Genomic DNA, 11,145 nt, shown 5'->3' with positions numbered 1-11,145 from the left:
TGGATATGCTTAGTCTTGTTATCTCTGGATGTAACCATTACTGATTTCCCAATCTGTGCCCTGTGGTTCAGAAGGATAAACTGAAGACTATTTGGTCAACACTGGAGGAATAGTTTTTAACACTGCTTTCATGTTTTCTGTCAGCTTATGTTATTATGGGTAGTGATTTCAATGCTAGGATAGGTGGTATTGACCCCAAGACGCTGGATTCTGGACCCTGGATGACAGTTATTCATTTTAATTCAACAATAGTAAGAGGTTCTAAGGGTAGCACTATTAATAACACCAGGGCTCCACTTGGTCCACTTTTCTTCCTTTCTTACAAGAGCTAAATATACTCAGTCTGGCAAATAAGACATTATAGTCTTTAAGGGAAAAATAAACTCTGCTGGTTTTCTGCAATATTCATCACAGTCATATTTATTTAATTTATAGCCATGAAACAGACCCACTAATGGATTGTGTGGGATCTGTCAGGCTATTGAAGAAGGGTTCCTTCTGGGGGATGGCACAGTTAATGCATCATCAAATGTGGTGTTCCTTTATGAGGATAATACCATTTTTATTCTAAGACAGGCCTGCCATATTTTGCATTTGAGAATATTAATCTGTTTTTGTTTTTGTAAATTATCATTGGGAGATAATTACGGTTTTGTTTTCCTGTCTGATTTCTCAGGCATGTAACTCTGGAAGATTTGCATACTTCAGCGGATAAGGGGAGGAAATGCACATTTACCTTAACTCGTGGTTTGACCCTGACGAGAGTAAGGGTGCAACTACAGTGCAATTTGTGATTTGATTTCAGCCTGCTGTATGTTTGCAAATACTGCACAACCACTCTCCATCACATAGAACTATGCAAGGCTAACTGCATGGCAGAGATTTGTTGGCTAAAGCAGCCAAAAATAGATGAGAAAAGCCAAAGCTCATCCCTTTCAGACAATGTGCATCCCACTTTTATTCAGTAGGTGGCAGTTAAACGCTTAGATGAGATTTGCTATTGCCCTTTAGGTACTAATAGTAGCTGAAGCAGCCTCCAAAGCTGCAACTGGTTCACCACAGAGAAAAGAGAGGCAGAGAGACAGTCTTTAACTAGAGGGAGCTTGTCGCTCACAACGCAAGCATTAGCCACGGCCCAGGCAGGCAGAAAGGAAGGAAGGAAGGAAGGGAGCAGGCGGCTGGCATCTGAGGCACAGAAGCACAAGCAAGGCAAAAAGCATCCAAGAACAGCCACCAACTAAAGGCAAAAGAGAAATATAAGGAGTGTGAGAACAGATAGCAGAACAGCCAGCTAACAGCTACTATAGCAGGGCTGTACCTCAGCTACTATGACAGGCAAAAACTGAAGCAGACGAATTAGAATTATTTTCCTCAGGTAAGCCTCTTCATTTTTTTTAAAAAAAACTCTCAGCAGTCTGTGCATGGATGTTACATGACAAACAGGACTTCCAATACTAAATGGTTGGGAGGGTATAATTTGCAATGAAATGAAAGGAATGTGTCTGAGAGGGATGTATGGCCATATACTGGAAAAGGACTACAAATGATTCGAAATGAAGTGCTGGGAGGAAGGACCAAGAGAATGTTGGGATGCAAAAGGGATGCTGGTGGTGGGAGAGAACTTTGTACCTCAGCATCTTTCCAAACGGGCTAGATCCCGTCTGCTCTATGCTTCTGAAAAACAAATTAAAACATGGCAGTTGCATTTGAAAATCAGAAAAAAGAAAGGGGAGAGATTTTTAAACTAATAGTCCCTGACATTATTAGAACTGGAAGATGGGCTCTGGGTGGGTCGATTCTTAACGACTTTAATAGCCTGAATAATCATTAGACTCCCAACCAATTAAAATAACTGACTGGAAACTCATAGTTCATGATTTGCATTTGGTTCCTCATTTCCCTTCATAACATATCTGGCAGAATATATTAAGATATTAAATCTTAAGGCATTTTCATCATAGAACATTTTTAGGTTGGTGTTTCAGTATAAATGTATCTGTTTACACAGAAGTGTGGTTCTATTTGCTTTCCATAAACAGAGATCATATTCAAGCCTGTTTCCCAAATTAAACATCAATTTAAGCTTAATTTTTGTAATGAAATGTTAGTAACTAATGTTGACATATATGCTAAAATATGGTATTTTATTTCCAGAAATTTTACAGCCCTTGCCGCTTTTCAATTTACAATAATGGAAACTATACATATTCAGAGCATTCAGTATTGAGGTTTTCAATTTGTTTTTGTTGTTGTTGCTGTTTTTACAAAGTAGAGAAGAAGAGGAATAGTTTAGGAAGCCATTCCTCAGTTCATGCATATGTATAAGCCATTATTATAGAAGATCATTTGCAAACATAGAGTAAGGTTTACTGGTCATGTACAGATGCCAAGTTTCAGCTGTTGTTAAATATATGAAAAATTATTTACCTGGACATATTTGGCTACATCTCCAAAGGAAGGTAACGGTCATACTATTATTCAGTGGGATTTAGACAAATTGATATGTTTTCTCATATTCCTGATTAAGAAAAGAGTTAGCTAAGACCAACCAAAGTAAGGAATGTGACAAATAAATTTGCCTGGAATGCAATGGCTACTGCGGTTTGACAAATCTCTCTGGTTGCATATCCTGTATTTAATTTCTTTTATTAGGAATAAATGTATTAAAATATAATTAAGCTGCTATGAATTTCTTCTGATTTCTGTGGAAAGCAGCAAGTGACAATGTATCATTAATACCTTTTAACTATACTGTCTTAATTGTTTTGACTTTTTATTTGGTTGGGCCTTCATCATAAAAGTCAAATTAAATCTGTAAAAAGAGCTGAGAAAAGCAAAAAGACAAAGAATCACCTTTAGCCAGTGAGGATTATATAAGACTGAGCTTTTTTCAGCTAGGGAAGATTAATTACCGGGGGGGCTTCATAACTATAATAGTAATAATTCAGCAGTGGAATTAACTTCTCAGGAAAGTTGCAAGTCCATCTAGGCCTGTATTCTGCTCCCAAAAAACACAACTAGCCAGGCATCCACTGCAATTTGCATGCCCAGAGGAAAGAATCTGCTCATGATGGCCTTCCTCTGTTATGTCACCCCAGCATAAGAGGCACAAAAAACTTGGTAACTCTCTTCTTTTAGGATCAACTGGAGAACCTAGGCGATTTTGTATCAATGAGTACTACACAAATCTGGACAAAACTTGCCTTTAGTTAGCTCTGACTTCTCGCCATGCTTCATGTGCTCAGATACTGCATCTGCGCTCAGATGCGCAATTGCATATTAATAGGAGGAAGGACTATAGTTTGCTAGTAAAGCACCTACATTGCACAACAGAACTTCTCAGGTTCAATCTCTGGCATCTAAAGTAAAAATGATCAGGCAGTAGAAGGGCTGATGCCAGTCAAATTAGGCAACTTTGACTAACTGGGTTATCAGGCTACCTTGACTAGCAGCCTGACCTTGGTCTAAAGCAACCTCCTATGTCCTGTTAGTCTTGGCTAGTGATCCTTGTCTGGTCTTCACTTCTGCAGCACTGTTGAACCTAACAATACAAAATCTGCTTCCCACCAATCAAGGAATTGACAATGTTATTACGTACTTTCTGCATTTCAATTCCCTTTGATCCCAGTGTTCACAGTTGCTACTCTTCAATATTTTGATTTGTTAATCTGAAGTTTAAACTTGATGCACTTGTTGGTTGACAGCATCCACAAAAGCTTCTGCTATAATACATGTGATCGGTTGTAAGGTACCTTAGAACTAAAACACACCTTTCCTTTTTGTAATGATATTAAAAGAAAAATCATTCATGGCACAGTATTTCTGGGATTCCATTTATTTCCTTTTTAACTAATGATAATTGTGGTAGCCCTTCTCTCTACTTGCTGAGAAAAAATTTCCTGCATGTTTCACCTACTTGCCCACACTCTGCCATGCACTGGGATGCTAGGACTAACCGTTTAAAATGTATGCACACAGAAGGTGCCATCTAACAATCACCACTGCTGTGTAACTTCCTTTGAGCTTAATGCAGCATGCATGGCTGACTTGTAGGAACCCCACTGAAAGAAATGGAGGTTACACAGCTGGACTGCTTGACAGATTGTGCCTGATGCTGTGGACTTGTTCCAGTGGGAAAAATTCCCGGGGATTACTAGGAATCACTGCTTGAATGCCAAATGCCTCTATCTTTATAAAATACAAATTTTAGCAAAAGACATTTGGCCTATAGTCAATCTATGATGGCTGCTTGATTCAGTGAAGCAAGGAAAATTATTTGGGGCATGTATTTATCTGTTCTGCCCTCTCTTCCCCAGATCCCAGTGCAGGCTATTTTGGGTGGTAAATGGTCGACAGCTAGAAATAGTGGGTAAAACATCCAGGTGTTGATCCTAAATTGAGATCCTGCTTGTCTGCTTTCTTTGTTGAAAATAAACCCTCAAAACCTTTGAGATGGTTATAAAAGTCGGAATAGGCAAATACTGTAGTTCATATCTCTAGACGGACATAGATAACAAGTCTATAAACGTATTAGCTGTACAGATATTATTGGCACATATCAATAAACAGACACATCAGCCATCTTATCTATATAGATATACTGCTATATAAAAATATAATTAGCAAGAGTATCATCATTCAAAGGAGGATCCACATTTTCTTGTACCTGATGTACTGTACATCTGAAACAATGTCTCAGTCAGAAGCCAAGGCATCTAAAAAGCACTAATGAAATTTGGCAAAGGGATGCCAGAATCCATATTCTAAAGTCCCTAACTGGGAAGTCTGTCAACACATGCTTTGAATCCTTTTAACCCAGTAGAGCAGATATTGTATTAAAGCTGCAGTGACGGAGTTCGTGTCAGAGTGACTAGGAAATATTGTAGTACTAGCATCTCTCTCCCTCTCCTTTAAGATGGATGTTCTGTAAAGCAACAGCAGGGGTAAAAGCACATAAATTTGCAGGTTGCATAAGGTTCTTTCCTTAATGCTCAGCAGCTCTGCATAAAAATCGATGCCAGGCCAGGCAGTAATGAGACTCACTGAATTTCATGATAGTTTCTTTATTTTTCCTCTTCAAATGGCAACATAAATCATACATTGGTAAGATGATAATTTCAGTGATAAAAAACTAACTGTACCATTGGGCATTATTCATGCAGTGTGCTCCTTATGCTCAACAGGAATTAGCAGGAGTATTAAATGTAACTGTTTGTTTGTTTGTTTATTTAAAAACCACTCTCCCAAACAGTCCAAGTTTAGCTCATTTTGAATGTTTAGGTGACTGTTATAATTTTTAAAAACACCGATTACAGATATTACAGTGAAGGCATAATTTTCATCTGTTCCTTTGTGGACTGCTTTTCTGCCCCAAAGCACCCAAAAGTCATATAGAAACTCATCTTTAAAACATAAACAGATGTGAAATTACAGTATTCCCAAGTACTGTAATTAAAGGTGTCAGAGGACTAAATAAACAAAGCAGTGTTTGAACATTTCATAATGTCTTTGAAAATCTCACCACTGTTTTAACAAGATATTGTTGGACTGCAACTCCCCTCAACCTTAACTGTACAGCTAGCTAATCGGAGCTGTAGTCCAACAACATGTGAAGGAACACACATTTCTCATCCTCGCTTGGCCTTCCCTCCTGTCAGCTAAGTCTTATATTTTTTCCTATTTTATCCCATCTTGGTAATCTTTCTTCTAATTAATTGTATTAATTAACATGCCAATTGTATTTTATGATTATCTATATTTTATATTGACTTTTTATGCTGTAAGCCGCACTGAGTAGACATGGTCTAGAGGGGCGGGGTATAAATTTAATAAATAAATAAATAAAGTCTACCAACATGAATAGAGTGACATTACCAAATGCAGTAGTCAGTGTTTGGTCAGTAAGTACCAATGCTGAAATTGTGTCAGAACTGAAGACTACTCAGGTCCATGTAAGATGTTTTGGAGTCAGCCCTACCAGTAGGCAGAAGGAGGCAACTGCCTCATGTAGATGTTCTCAGATACTGGTTCAGGTTTGGGAACTGAAAAAGCCTTGGTTATTTGACAGATCACCTATGACAGGAGTTAGACCAAGTGAGGGTATCTGTATTGGTTACATCAGCTATTGCAGTGGCTTTGGATATACTTGACTGTGGTTTATACTCTAGTTGCATTTGTGTGAATCTGCACATTTTACACTGCCCAGAAGACTTTGTTATGCATTTGGTGGAAGACATGTTGTAATATATAGATAAATCTCCCAGCTCACTCAGCTGGAATTTGTAGGCAATATAGTAGTGACTGCATACATTCTGGGGAGAAGATTCTGGAAGTGGTGCACAGTGGATGGAAACTAGATAGATGGTTTTAGCTTCTGACCTGTGTTGCCTCAGAGTTCCTTCTTCACCCCTCAGATATTTATCATCTACATGGAACTACTAGGGGAAACTGTCCGGAAATATGACTCCTAGCCTAGCTTCAAGCAGACTTAGTTATTGGTTGTTGTGGGTTTTTCGGGCTCTTTGGCCGTGTTCTGAAGGTTGTTCTTCCTAACGTTTCGCCAGTCTCTGTGGCCAGCATCTTCAGAGGACAGCACTGGCAAAACATTAGGAAGAACAACCTTCAGAACACGGCCAAAGAGCCCGAAAAACCCACAACAACCATTAGATCCCGGCCGTGAAAGCCTTCGCGAATACACAGACTTAGTTATTATTATATATACTTAAATTACATCTAGATTTGAGTATGACATGTTCTAAATAGTGCTGCATTTGAGAACAATCCAAAAACCTATCTGTGAAGATTCTCAGTCATCCAGGAGATCCCTGATATATGTGTTCCTTCATTTAAAGGACAAAAGACACTAATTTGAAAAATAGGTGGTTTGAGAGAGGGGTCAGGTGCATATAAAAAATCCCTCACTCCACAGGGGTGGAGGCCTTAGATACAATCTGTATCCTATTTATCATGGTGCCTTTTCACCTGTCCCCAGAAAGATTAGGACCAGACACACCAGAAACACCACTGTTAACAACTGTTAACGACCCATAACAATGGGTGGAGAAGGACTGTAGAAGTGGGATTATCCCTCACCCCCAGTCCTTTGTCCTTCTAACCAACATATTCAGAAGGGGTGGGGGAGTGAAACCAACACAGAGGATATATCAAGGATTTGCGAAGGCTTTCACGGCTGGGATCTAATGGTCGTTGTGGGTTTTTCGGGCTCTTTGGCCGTGTTCTTCAGAACAGGGCCAAAGAGCCAAAAAAAAACCACAACAGCTATCAAGGATTTCCTACCAATTCTCCTCAGACTGAGGAAGCTACTTGGATGAGTAGCAAAACATTTCAACTTAACAAAAAAGAAGTCCAGTTGCCATGACTCAACTTCCAGGTAATTCAAAAACTTGAACTGGCAAAAAATTCAGATTCATTGAGCGTGTTACTCCATTATTACATCAGTCATACTGGGTGCTTATGTGGACAAAGTTAAGTATAGGATATGAGCTTTAAAACACTAAGAGAGAGGTATCTGGGGTTTTGGATATTGCCTACTCTCATAAGTGATGTAGGCATCCTTCAGTCTCGAAAGACTATGGTATCGTGCTCTGTATGGAGGACTTGGAACAGCGTCTAGTGTGGCTGAGGAGGCCAATTCGAGAGTGACAATCCCTTCCACACTGGAGACAAATCCAATCTGTCCCCTGTCCAGCTCCCTGGTTTTGCTTCCTTTGTGACTTCCTCTTTGCCTCAGCCTGCTGGACAAGAGTCTCTTCAAATTGGGAGAGGCCGTGATGTACTGCCTGCCTCCAGGCTGAACGATCAGATGTCAGAGTTTCCCATCTGTTGAGGTCTATTCCTAAGGCCTTCAGATCCCGCTTGCAGATATCCTTGTATCGCAGCTGTGGTCTCCCTCTGGGGCGATTTCCCTGCACTAATTCTCCATATAGGAGATCCTTTGGAATCCGACCATCAGCCATTCTCACAACGTGCCCAAGCCAGCGTAGACGTCGCTGTTTCAGTAATGTATGCATGCTGAAAATTCCAGCTCGTTCTAGGACTACTCTATTTGGAACTCTGTCCTGCCAGGAGATACCAAAAATCCGTCGTAGGCAACGCATATGGAAGGTGTTCAGCTTCCTCTCCTGCCGGGCACAAAGGGTCCAGGACTCGCTGCAGTACAGGAGTGTGCTCAGGACACAGGCTCTATAGACCTGGATCTTGGTATGTGTTGTCAGTTTCTTATTGAGCCATACTCTCTTTGTGAGTCTAGAGAACATGGTGGCTGCTTTCCCAATGCGTTTATCCAGCTCGGCATCTAGAGAGAGGGTGTCAGAGATGGTTGAGCCGAGGTACACGAAGTCATGAACAACCTCCAATTCTTGTGTGGAGATGGTAATAGAGGGAGGTGAGTCCACACCCTGGCCCATGACTTGTGTTTTCTTCAGGCTGATTGTTAGTCCAAAGTCTTGGCAGGCCTTGCTGAAACGGTTCATGAGTTGTTGGAGGTCTTCAGCAGAGTGGGCAACAATGGCTGCATCGTCTGCAAAGAGGAAGTCCCTCATGCATTTCAGTTGGACTTTGGTCTTCGCTCTCAATCTAGAGAGATTAAAGAGCTTTCCATCTGATCTAGTCCGGAGATAGACACCTTCTGCTGCAGTTCCAAAGGCATGCTTCAGCATGACAGCAAAAAAGATCCCAAAAAGTGTTGGTGCGAGGACACAGCCCTGTTTCACTCCGCTTCGGATGTCAAAGGGATCTGATGTTGAGCCGTCAAAAACTACAGTGCCTTTCATTCCATCATGGAAGGACCTGATGATGTTAAGGAGACGAGGTGGACATCCAATCTTGGGAAGTATTTTGAAAAGGCCATCCCTGCTAACCAAGTCAAATGCTTTTGTAAGGTCTATGAAGGCCACTAAGAGTGGCTGTTGTTGTTCCCTGCATTTCTCCTGCAACTGTCGGAGGGAGAATACCATGTCAGTGGTGGATCTATTTGCTCGAAATCCACACTGTGATTCCGGATAGACTCTGTCTGCAAGTACCTGGAGCCTCTTCAGCACAACACGGGCAAGCAGCTTCCCTACAACGCTAAGAAGAGAGATACCACGGTAGTTATTGCAGTCACCCCTGTCACCTTTGTTCTTGTACAACGTGACAATGTTTGCATCCTTCATGTCTTGTGGTACTCCACCTTCCCTCCAGCAGAGGCAAAAGATTTCATACAGTTCGGTGATGATGATCTCCTTACCGCATTTCAGCACTTCAACAGGGATGTTGTCCCTTCCAGGTGCCTTGCCAGAGGTGAGGGAATCCAAGGCCGCATTTATTTCTGCTAGGGTTGGTTCGCTGTCCAGCTCTTCCAAGACAGGCAGGCACTCAATGTTATTTAATGCTTCTTCGGTTACTACATTCTTTCTGGAATATAGCTCGGAGTAGTGCTGCACCCAGCGTTCCATCTGCTGTGCTCGGTCCTGGATGATCACACCTGTAGTAGACTTCAAGGGAGCAGATTTCTTCTGTAATGGACCTAAGGCCTGCTTGATACCATCATACATTCCTTTGATGTTACCTGTGTCCGCTGCTATCTGTATCTGAGAGCAAAGCTGAAGCCAATAGTCATTGGAGCATCTCCTGGCAGCCTGTTGGACTTGGCTACGAGCGGCTCGAAGAGCTTGCAGGTTGTACTCGCTAGGACAGGCTTTGTATGCTGCTAGAGCTCTTCTCTTATCCTCAATGGCTGGCCTTAACTCCTCCGAATGGGCTTCGAACCAGTCAGCCATCTTTCTGGTCTTCTTGCCGAAGGTGGACAAGGCGGTGTTGTAGACAGTGTTCTTGAAGTGTTCCCATCGTTCAGGTGCATTTACATTAGCTGGACCTGGAAGGGTTTCCTCGAGTGCTTGGGCAAATTCCTTCACTTTTCTTTGATCGCGAGTCTTGTTGATGTCAATACGCGGTCTTCCTTCCTTTTTCATGTGATACAATTTCTTTGTTCGCAGTTTTACTCTACTACACACCAGGGAGTGATCAGTATCGCAATCAGCACTCTGGTAGCTGCGTGTGATCGTAACACTAGGAAGGCTAGAACGTCTAGTGAGGATCAAATCGAGCTGATGCCAATGCTTGGATCTTGGATGTCTCCAGGAAACTCTGTGTTGCAGCTTCGTATTAAAGAATGTGTTGCTGACACAGAGACCATAGTAACAGCAAAACTCCAGTAAGCGTTGGCCATTTTCGTTCATCTTTCCAATGCCAAAACGGCCTAGACAAGTGGGCCAAGAATTGTGATCAGCACCAACTCTAGCATTAAAGTCTCCAAGAATGAACAGTGACTCTCTTTCAGGGACTTTTTTGATAGTAGCTGCCAGATCGTCGTAGAATTTGTCTTTCACTTCTGGAGTGGATGACAGTGTTGGTGCATATGCACTAATGAGGGTTACTGGTCCTGCTGATGAGTGGAGCTGCAGAGACAGGATTCTTTCACTCCCCACAGTGGGTGGAACAATGCATCTCAGGAGAGTGTTTCTGACTGCAAAGCCAACACCATATTCCCTGGTCTCATTCGATGGTTTTCCCTGCCAGAAGAATGAGAAGTTTTTTTCTTTGACAGATCCCGAGTCTGGCAGTCTTGTCTCTTGCAGGGCAACAATGTCCATCTGCAGTCTACTCAGTTCCATGTCAATGACAGCTGTCTTGCGCACATCGTCTATTTCTTGCAGGTCGTTAGGAAAGCCGTAGTCAGGAAAGCCAGGGGTCATTGTCCGTACATTCCAGGTGCCCAGCTTTAGGGCAGAAGTTTTCTTATGATTGTTGCATGGTGCACGGTTGTCGATCTGCTTGTCGGGTTTCACCCTAAACCCCACGCACCCCGTGAGGTTAACAGACCGTGGCGAGGTAGCACCTTACTGGCTGGGGGCTGCCCAGCTTAAGGCGGGCGGTATCTACCTAGTGAGGTGCAATGACCTCTCCCACCGTCAGAAGTAGCCCCTGGCGTCCTGCTCTACGCCAATTGAGCAGAGACTTATAACCGGTAACTGCTACTTCCCGTGTTGTTTCGACGCTGTATGCGAAGCTGGAGTGTCCTCTCCAGAGCACGAAGCCTGGGTAAAATAGTATGGAGGATAGGCTGTTACCCAAGCAGCAAATCCC

The 11,145-nt window shown here is 42.2% G+C and overlaps 1 protein-coding gene across 1 annotated transcript in view; it reads left to right on the top strand.

Moving 5' to 3' along the window:
- The first annotated feature begins 828 nt into the window (after positions 1-828).
- DIRAS2 (DIRAS family GTPase 2) overlaps positions 829-11,145 on the top strand; it is a 29,511-nt gene continuing 19,194 nt past the window's right edge. Inside the window, exon 1 of the mRNA XM_020796582.3 lies at positions 829-1,375. The gene's annotated coding sequence lies outside the window, so the exon portion shown is untranslated. The remainder of the gene's footprint in view (positions 1,376-11,145) is intronic.

Source organism: Pogona vitticeps, chromosome 2, assembly GCF_051106095.1.
Source record: "Pogona vitticeps strain Pit_001003342236 chromosome 2, PviZW2.1, whole genome shotgun sequence".
In the NCBI taxonomy this organism is placed as follows: Eukaryota; Metazoa; Chordata; class Lepidosauria; order Squamata; family Agamidae; genus Pogona; species Pogona vitticeps.
This window is presented reverse-complemented; position numbering and strand designations above follow the sequence as displayed.